The sequence below is a fragment of the Hylobates moloch genome, unplaced genomic scaffold, assembly GCF_009828535.3.
Source record: "Hylobates moloch isolate HMO894 unplaced genomic scaffold, HMol_V3 SCAFFOLD_1783, whole genome shotgun sequence".
NCBI lineage: Eukaryota > Metazoa > Chordata > Mammalia > Primates > Hylobatidae > Hylobates > Hylobates moloch.
The window spans coordinates 1-9,966 of NW_026654058.1; the positions used below are offsets into that span (position 1 = coordinate 1).

General features: G+C 46.9%; 1 long non-coding RNA gene across 1 annotated transcript; it reads left to right on the forward strand.

Annotated features, from left to right (window-relative positions):
- The first annotated feature begins 1,252 nt into the window (after positions 1-1,252).
- LOC131382709 (uncharacterized) lies at positions 1,253-2,146 on the forward strand. Its single transcript, XR_009212300.1, has 2 exons — positions 1,253-1,771; positions 1,864-2,146. It is a non-coding gene; the product is annotated as an uncharacterized LOC131382709 (long non-coding RNA).
- The last annotated feature ends 7,820 nt before the right edge of the window (positions 2,147-9,966 follow it).

The following is a 9,966-nucleotide window of genomic DNA, read 5'->3' on the forward strand; positions in this document are numbered from 1 at the left end:
CCCTTTTATTACAGTGGTTTCTGTGTAACAACCCATCGTGTCCCTCTTCCAGCCCCTCCGCTTTTTACCCTGCTTCTAGAATGTACAGAACTGAGTGTAGAGTTTAGTTGCAGTAATGAACTGAGCAGAGGTCTGGAGCGTGCTTGTCCTCTAGTCCTCTGTAGCACCCATTTATCACCATACCTGTGGCGTCCTGGCGTTTGCGTGGGTGCACCCCAGGTGTTTGCTGCCCCTCCTGGTTTGCAGTGATGTTTCTGTTCTGGTCGGTGCTGTGGAGCATGGCCTTGTGTATGTCTTAGGCTGTCGAGGTGTCCCAGCGTATGGTTTTGCATTTGCCTCTCCGGGGTCCTGAGGGTTCTGTAGGTTTCACAGACTCTAGGTGAGTTTCGGTGGTCATTTCCTGACCGGTGATATCAATACCTAGATGAGTGGTGTGCTTTTGATTTCACTTCTACTCACAGCGCAAGGCTGGGTCTCTGTTTTCTCGTGGGGCCTCTTGCTACCCAAAGCCTGGGATGGGCAGTGCGTTGCCCCCTGGCTGGGGTTGGCTGGCAGGCAGGTGATCCTGGGTGGCTCCCAGCTTTCTGCAGGAAGCTCGGGTTCAGTGGGTCCTTGTGTGCATTCCCGTGTGGGAGGTTGTTCTGAAGCCTGGCGGCTTGGCTCTGCTTTCAGAGCCCGGAACCTCTTGATTCCTGCTGTGTGTGCCCATGTGAATTTTGGTTTTGCATTTGAGGCATTTCCTTGTGTACTCTCAGCTCCACAATCTAATTTTTAGCAGCTTTTTTTTTTTTTTTTTGTTCTGAAGCCTGGCGGCTTGGCTCTGCTTTCAGAGCCCGGAACCTTTTGATTCCTGCTGTGTGTGCCCATGTGAATTTTGGTTTTGCACTTGAGGAGTTTCCTTGTGTACTCTCAGCTCCGCAATCTAATTTTTAGCAGCTTTTTTTTTTTTTAAGACAGGGTGTCACTTTGTCACCCAGGTTGGAATGCAGTGGTACAGTCTTGGCCTACCAGGTTCAAGTGATTCTCCTGCCTCAGCCTCCCAAGTAGCTGGGACTACAGGTGTGTACCATCACGCCCAGCTGATTTTTTATAGAGATGGGGTTTCATCATGTTGGCCAGGCTGATCTTGAACTCCTGATCTCAAGTGAGCTTCCCACCTTGGCCTCCCAAAGTGCTGGGATTACAGGCATGAGCCACCACCTGTGGCAGCTTTTGTGGTTACATTGTAGCCATTATTTCTGTGTTTGGTGCAGATTGTTGGGGCGGGGTGGAGGTTGCTGTTGCTAGTTGTTTAGCTCCTCTGCTGATCTTGAGCTTTTCCATATACGTGTTCATAGTGGGGTTAAAAAAATTCCTCTAGAAAATACTTCAACTATTGTGGGTAAGAGTTTTTTTAGTCCAGTTTTTAAAAATACATAAACTGAGGAGTTATTTTGTCTATTTAAATAATACTTCAAATTGAGTTTTATTCAGTGTTTAATAAGACTTTGAAATTCACTCATTTTTAGGGGTTCTAAGTGAAAACTGTTTTTCTCCTTTCAGTTGCATGCTGCCATTAGTCACCAGGTTGACCCGGAATTCCCTGGCTTAGGTCTGGGCAGTGTCCTCCTGAATAGCCTGAAGCAGGCGGTGGTGACCCTGGCCAGCAGCGCGGGCGTGCTGAGCACCGTGCAGTCGGCCACCCAGGCCGTGCTGCAGAGCGGCTGGTCTCTGCTGCTGCCCACCGCCGGGAAGCCAGACCGGGCACTCTCTGCTCTCCTGCCCTGCACAGGTGGGCTCGGGGAAGGAACAGGAGAGGGCATGGGTCAGGGTGCTGGGAGGGGATGGCGTTTCACTCAAATTGGCACACACTTTCTATTTCAGTTTCAGGCAATGAAGAGAACATGAGTCCAGGTCATCAATTCATGATTGATCTTCTGGTGGGCAACTTCATGGCTGATGGAGGGTTGGAGTCAGCCTTACACGCAGCCATTACTGCAGAGATCCAGGTATGGCCTTGGAGGCACACATGACCTGGTGGTGCGCTGAGATCGGACATACCACATTCACACATATGAAGAATAACTGAAAACAGTAAAACACTAAACTTTTATCATATCCAAGTATTTTTTTAAATTAAAATTCTTTTATGTGCTAATTTTAAAAATTATTGAGATGATTTGTGATAAAATACTGCATTTTGTCTGTTTCAGTGAAGTTAACAGGTAACCTGTTCATCATGTAGACCATTCCCGTCACCCGGAAAGATCCTTGTGCCCCTTGGCACTTGCAACCAGGATACTCCCCTGCCCTCAGATTAGATTCATTTTGCCTGCTGTGAGTGTCACAGCAATATAACTGTATAGTATGCTCTCTTTCCTGCTTTGCTTTGGAGAGTGATTTTCAGATTCACTCACTGTTGTGTGTATTGTGACTTCGTTTTCATTATTGGGAAGTTTTCCATTTTGTAGGTTTAGTACTGTTTGTTAGTTCATTCTCCTATTGAAGGACATTTAATTGTTTTTGGTTTTTGTTTGTTTGTTTTTTTGAGACAGGTTCTTTCTGTGTCACCCAGGGTGTACGCAGTGACCTGATGTTGGCTCACTGCAGCCTTGTCCTCCTAGGCTCAAATGATCCTCCCACCTCAGCCTCCTGTGTTGCAAGGACCACAGACGTGTCACGATGCCCGGCTAGTTTTTTGATTTTTTTGTAGAGACAAGGTGTTACTGTGTTGCAAGGCTGGTCTTGAACTCCTGGGCTCAAGTGATCCCCCCACCTGGGCCTCCCAAAGTGTTGGGATTACAAGCGTGAGCCACCGCGCCCAGGCTTTCTTGTTTTTGGCCATGTAGAGCTGCCACGATTGTGCTGTGAACACGTACTTTAGTGAACATATGTTCTCCCTTTGGGTAAACACTTGGAGTGGAATTTATTAGGTCCTGGGGTAAGTGTGTGTTTGTAGTTTCTCAAAGTGGCTTTGCCATTTACATTTGAACCAGGACTTTTGTGTGTGAGAATTCTAGCTCCTTCTTGTCCTTACAAAGCAGCTGGATGCTGCGTGTATGGAGCAGATCACATTGGGTTTTGTGAGAGCCATTAGCAGGGTTAACAATTTTAGGGACTTCACAGAAGGAGGCTGGAGAGCATCAGCAGAGGCAGCCTGGACCTTGGATCTGTAAAAAGAAGACACTGTTTGAAACTGCACAACTGAGTTGGGGTTTCCACCAGGGCAGGTGGGGGCCTGTGGGTAGGTGTGTGCAGTAGCCACAGAGGCTGGGATAGCTTGGCATTGGGGTCAGGGCTCAGCCAGCCTGTGTGCCTTCACACCTACTAATGAGATCACTTGTAAATAATTTCCGTTTATGAATTATGGGACATTGAAGCCAGAAAAGAAGCAGAGAAGGAAAAAGAAATTGATGAACAGGAAGCGAATGCCTCAACATTTCATAGAAGCAGGACTCCCCTGGATAAAGACCTTATTAGTATGGGAATCTGTGAGTCTTCTGGCAAACAGTGTTTGCCTCTGGTTCAGCTCATACAACCGCTTCTTAGGGAAATCATATTAGCTGTATTGTATTGTGTTTTATTTATTTACTTTTTTTTGTTGTTGTTTTGAGACAGAGTTTCGCTCTTGTTGCCCAGGCCAGAGTGCAGTGGCGCGCTCTTGACTCACGGCAACCTCTGCCTCCCAGGTTCAAGTAATTCTTCTGCCTCAGCCTATCGAGCAACTGGGATTATAGGCATGCGCCACCATGCCCGGCTAATTTTGTAGTTTTAGTAGAGATGGGGTTTCTTCATGTTGGTCAGGCTGGTCTTGAACTCCCGACCTCAGGTGGTCCACCCACCTTGACCTCCCAAAATGTTGGGATTACAGGCATTAGCCACCATGCCTGGCCTATTTATGTACTTATTAATTTTTTTTTTTTTTGAGACGGAGTCTCTGTCGTCCAGGCTGGATCATGATCTTGGCTCACTGCAACCTCTGCCTCCTGGGTTCAAGCTATTCTCCTGCCTCAGCCTCCTGAGTAGCTGGGACTACAGGCGTCTGCAACCACACCTGGCTGATTTTTGTATTTTTAGTAGAGACGGGGTTTTACCTTATTGGTCAGGCTGGTCTCAAACTCCTGACCTCAGGTGATCCACCTGCCTTGGCCTCTCAAAATGTTGGGATTACAGGTGTTAGCCACTGTGCTTGGCCTGTATTGAATTTTAATAGGTGATTTTTGGTTTTCATATTAAGATAGTGAAATCTAGCACAAGGATCTCAAAAATTTGTTTGGGGATTGAAGGAATATTCTGAAAATTACGTAGTATAGATTTTTGGATAAAGAGCAGACCCTTTTAAATATAGGTGAGAGGAGAAGTTGGAGGGTGTGGTGATGTTCAAAAGTTTTTCACAGAAGGGAAATTGGGTGTGCAGTAAACCTGGAAAAAGATTCTTACTAATAAGCAGGTGGATGCAGATGAAAATCGTCATGGAAGGTTATTTTTAAAACTGGTTGTATCATTGCCTCACTTTATATATTACAGAGTTGTACATACTACTTTGTAAGATAACTTTTCTTTTCAAAACTGAAGTCAATGTGAAAGAATGGTGAGCATTGTTTTGGAAGGCCCGACTAGGAGGAGATGGGAAGAAGTCAGACTCAGCCTGTGAAAAGAAGCTAACCTTGGCAGAAGCCAAAATGGTCAGACAGTGTTGTTTAAAAGTGATCATTCAAGAAGAGTGAAACAGCAAGGTGATTTGTGAAAGAGATTTATTAGAAAATGAAACACATTTGTACCTCTGTTTAATAAAAATCTGCTTTTTGTCAACTCGTACTCCTGGTTTTTGTTTCTACACATAGAGAAAGCAGAACCCTGGCCAGTTGGATCAGGCAGCCGAGCACAGAACAGGGAGCCCTGGGCAGTGGCTGCAGCTCTCAGCTGGCCTGTTCATGGGGCCATGGTGGGTCTGCGGCGTGGGGTGGGCCTGCTCTCCACAGCCAGAAAGAACTTAGTGGACACACAGTGAAATTTTGAAACAGGAAGTTTTAGAGCTAGTTTCTATCATAGAGTTTAGCAAATGCTATTTTGCAAAATATTTTTCTGAAGTTCGTTTTGTTTTTCTAATCTAATAATGCATATTTCACACATTCTGGCCTTTAACCAATGGAAGTTAGAGAACTAAACAATATAGTTTGTGTTAACGGAAAGAGCTTGGGATTCGTTCTCAGAAAATTTCATTGCAACAGCTTATTCACATAGGTGAACTTCCAACACAACTATGGGAGTAAGAATAAAAGCTGTGTTTACTTTCACAGAGTTAATTAAGAATACATGAGAAAATGGATGTTAAAAACCTTGTAATTAAAATGTAAAGTTACATGCAAAGTTTTAAAGTGAGCATTTTCCAGAGGTGCTTTTCTAAGTTCTTGAATGCCTCTCCCTTTTGTGAGGAGGCTGCGTCGTGGGCTCTTGGTGTCTTTGGCAGGGGGTGAGTGCAGGGTTCCTGTTGTGGGTCCTTTGTTCTCACAAGGGCAGTGCCCGTTTTCCCCATCTCCTGCTTGCCCAGACTGTTCCCATGCGCAGAGAGACTGGCCTGTTTCACCTGCAGCTGTGCTGTTTCAGCTGCAACTGTGTGCCTGCGTTGGCCAGTCTGCCTGGCACTCACACCGTTTGCGATCAGCACTTGAAGTGTGTCCATCGTAGCTGAGACATTGAATATTTTATGTTTAATTTTTATTAATTAAAATGCAGATTTAAAAACTTGATTCCATTATTAGGAAGCATTTAAGAATGTTTAGAATCACTTGGCCCTGTGAGTCTACTTCGCCAACTGTATATTTTATGAGTCTAAGTGCAGATCAGATATTTTCAATGCAAATTTCACTGTCCAAATTGAAATGTGCTACATATGTAAGCTACCCTGATGGTTTTTGAGGACTTAATATGAAATAACCTATGTAAAATATCTCAGTAATTTTTCTTATATTGATTTCATATTGAAATGGTAATATTTTTGATCTTTTGGGATAACTATGATACATTATTAAAATTATTTTTATTTTTTGAGATGGAGTCTTGTTCTGTTGCCCGGGCTGGAGTGCAGTGGTGCAGTCTTGACTCACTGCAACCTCCACCTCTTGGGTTCAAGTGATTCTTCTGCCTCAGCCACACCACCACCCTGGTTGATTTTGTTTTTTGAGAGACAGATTCAATTGGCCAGCTGGTCTCAATTCTGCCTCAATAACTTGGGATTACAGGCATGAACCACTGCACCCAGCCATTATTACAATTAATTTTATGTGTTGTTTTTTTTGTTGGCGTTTTTTTGTTTTTACTTTTATTAATGTGACTAAGAACAATTTCTTTTCCCCACCCTGAGATGGAGCCTCACTGTGTTGCCTGGACTGGAATGCAGTGGCATGATCTCAGCTCACTACAGCCTCTGCCTCCTGGGTTCAAATGATTCTCCTGCCTCGTCCTCCTGAGTGGCTGGGACTACAGAAGCATGCCACCATACCTGGCTAATTTTTGTATTTTTAGTAGAGATGGGGTTTCACCATGTTGGTCGGGATGGTCTTGCACTCCCAACCTCAGGTAATCTGCCCGCCTCAGCCTCCCAAAGTGTTGGGATTACAGGCGTGAGCCACTGCACCTGGCCATGTTTATTAATACGACTAAGAACATTTTTAATTGCATCTGTGGCTCCATTGGTGTCCTGGGCAGGTGTCTCTGTGGTGTCCACACAGGTTGTCTCCTGTGTCTTCATCTTTGCTGCATGTGACTTTTTGGTTCCTGTGGCACATGGAGTCCTGTATGGGACATTGGTTCTACAGTAGATTTATAATAAGGATGTACCTACTAAAAAATATGAAATAAAAAGAATAGAAGCAAACATAGAAATAAGTATCACCTCACAAAAATTTTGGAAAGTAGAAAAAGGAAAATGCATTCACAACTTTTCAGTAGCCGATATCCAGGCTGTCTTCATAAGCATGGATAATGTGTCCCTCTCCTGCATGGATAGACACTGTTTCCTCACCTTAAGTGTTTGTGATGGAAGGATTGATGTGTTGACTTGGCGGATGCAGTTGTTGAACAGTAGTTTATCTAAAGATTGTAAGAGACTTTTGGAGACATTTCATGTCCTTTTTTCCCTTGGAAAACGTGGGTTGAAGAAATTGCTGCTTGCCAAAAATAAGCCGTGGAACGGATTTCAGAGTAACTCTAGTTACATGCTGGTGAGGAGCCACAGAATACCATTTACATTTGAAAATAGAGTGCTGTGAAGTTTTTATAAGTAGTGAACCCCATGAGAATTACACATTTGATTATGGCTCTAAGTTTTATATTAAAGAAATAAATTAAAAATTTTATTGTATTTTATTACCGTCTTTTGCTTCTTCAGCTGTAGCATACATGCTAGATTCTAGACCTGTTTCTTGTGTTCCAGTGGTGTTACCCAGGCAGGTTATCAGGTAGTGAATGTGCTGTCTAATGGTGGTGGTGAGCCCAGTGAGAGCACATCCTTGCTGTGTGTGATGAGGGCCTGTGGGTTGCTGTGGGATTCCCAAACCCTGGCTCCTCTGTCCTTACTCACACTGCTGGTAGTTTTCTGGTGTGAGCCACGGGGGCAAGTGGGATTGACAAGCCTGCTGTCACATTAGGAACCTGAGTTAAAGTGGAGCTGAAAGCATGTCCTCGCTCTTGATGTTGTGCAGAGAACCACTTGTGCTCCTGGCCCAGCGGGGTGGGTGGGGTGGGTCTGGAACCAGGTCCTGATTTGGCTCTCCTCCCCTCCCTGTTCCCCTGTCGTGTCTGGTTTGCTTTCACGCTGACATAAGAGTTACTTTCCCTCAGCCTCCCAAAGTGCTGGTATTACAGGCATTAGCCACCACGCCCGGCCAGCATCCTTTCAAGTACTGGGGTACACCCAAGCTCCCAGCTTCTAGGTAGGAGTCATTTGGTCCCTCTTTATCCCAAAGGACCTGCCACCATCTTTGGTTCCCAAAGCCCAGCAGAGTCCGGGCTCTTCAGCCTCCAACCACTTTGCATTTCTTTTCTGCTTTTCGTTCATGGAGATGATTAACTTATTTTTCAGTCTGGGCATGTCTTTTTTATTCACTTTACTTTTTATTTTTATTTTTTCAGATGGAGTCTCACTCTGTCACCCAGGCTGGAATGCAGTGGCGGGATCTTGTTTCACTGCAACCTCTGCCTCCCGGGTTCAAGTGATTCTCCTGCCTCAGCCTCCTGAGTAGCTGGGACTACAGGTGTGCACCACTATGCCCGGCTAATTTTTATATTTTTAGTAGAGACAGGGTGTCGCCATATTGGCCAGGCTGGTCTCGAACTCCTGGCTTCAAGTGATCCTCCTACCTCAGCCTCCCAGAGTGCTGGGCTTACAGGCGTGACCACCGCACCCAACCTTTATTTACTTTATATATCTCACCTATTGCTGCTGCAGTTTGCAGAAGAGAGGATGCCCTCAACCCTAACTTCTCCAAACCATCCCAAAGGGGAAGTCTGCTCCACGTCAACAGTGTTGTTGCTTTTAAAGGCTATACGTCAGCATGCCAGATTATAGCAAAAGGATGTCAAGGGAGCAATACGAAAGCAAGCCTGAGAGTCCTGGAGAGAAGGTGGCAGAGCTGCCTTTTGAAGGTGGTCACTTCCTCAGACCCTGGCCTTCCTGCCTTGTTCCTCCAGTTGTCAGATTTGCTGTTGGAGCTCCTCCACGGGGGAAGAGGTGAGGCTGGACTGAGAGGGAGATGGAGAAGCTGCCAGAGGTTCTTTTGGATCTAGAATTGAGACAGCAGTTCCAGCCAGGTCCGGAGGTGGGGGCTGTCACCCAGCCCCAAAGGGAATGGTACTGATTGCAGAACGTGGCGAGAACTCCCTGGTTGGGAGAGGGAGGTGCTTGCTCCCTGAGCCCAGGCTGGAAGACCCAAGGGGGAGGATGAGGCCAGCTCACTCCAGCTCCATCCCCTCCCTTTAACCTTGAGCAGTCACCCTCCCAGATTCCAGTCCCATTTCCTAAGTGCCCTCCCTGCAAAGTCTGCACCGAGCAGCACTCCCTCGCGCCAGCTCACCCCGCACTTTCTTGTCTTTCAGCAACCCCATGGGTTTGAACTTGAGGTGATTCATTTTCCTAAAAGCCTCTTCGGGCTGAGGGAAGGCATGGGTGGCTCTGCGAGTTTTGGAGTGGGGGCCACCTCTTCTCAGAGCCGCTGCAAGGGCCAGGGCCACCCTCCCAGGTAGGTGTCTCTGGGCTGGGCAGCAGCTTTGTAGGCAGCCCGGGTCATCCCCACTGGTCTGGGAGGCTGGGGGTGCACCGGCTCCTGCTCCTGATAGGGCCAAGGCACCTTCCTTACCTAAGAGCTGACTTTCTTGAAGAGTGGGCACAGAGGAGCCAGCAACCTGGGTGGTGTAGGCACCCAGGACAAAATCTGTGGCTCAGTCTCAGGGAGAAGTCTCCACCAGCACGGCTGTTGTAGAGTTGGGGAAACCGGGCTGAGAGGGAAGGGGGCTTGCCCAAATCACCAGCCCTGGAATGTTTTGAGCTTTGGGGGTGGATCTCCCAGGAAACCTGTTTTATGGCACCACCACCTCTGGTCACCCACCCCGAGGTGTGGTGGGCCTGGACAGCCAGCTTGACTGAGGGCCAGGCTGGTGAAGTCAAACCTACCACTCAGGAAGGAGACCCAGCCCTTCTCCAGACAGAGTTCAAGTGTGAGGGCTGCCTTCTTTGGGCCTCAAATTCCCCACATGAATTCCAGGGACCCCTCTAGCTCCTACACTCTGGGCCAAGGTTTCCTCTGGGCTGACTAGGGCTCAGACCTAGGATACATCTTCCTTGGACAGAGACCCACCATAGGGGCAGCAGGAGGTAGGGGTGGGGGTAGGCAAGATTCCTGTGGGGAGGTGGAGCTGTCGTCAGAGATGGTGTCTGCAGGCGGTGGGTGTATCGTGGCTCTGCTACTACTTGCTGGGTGGCCCCGTGAT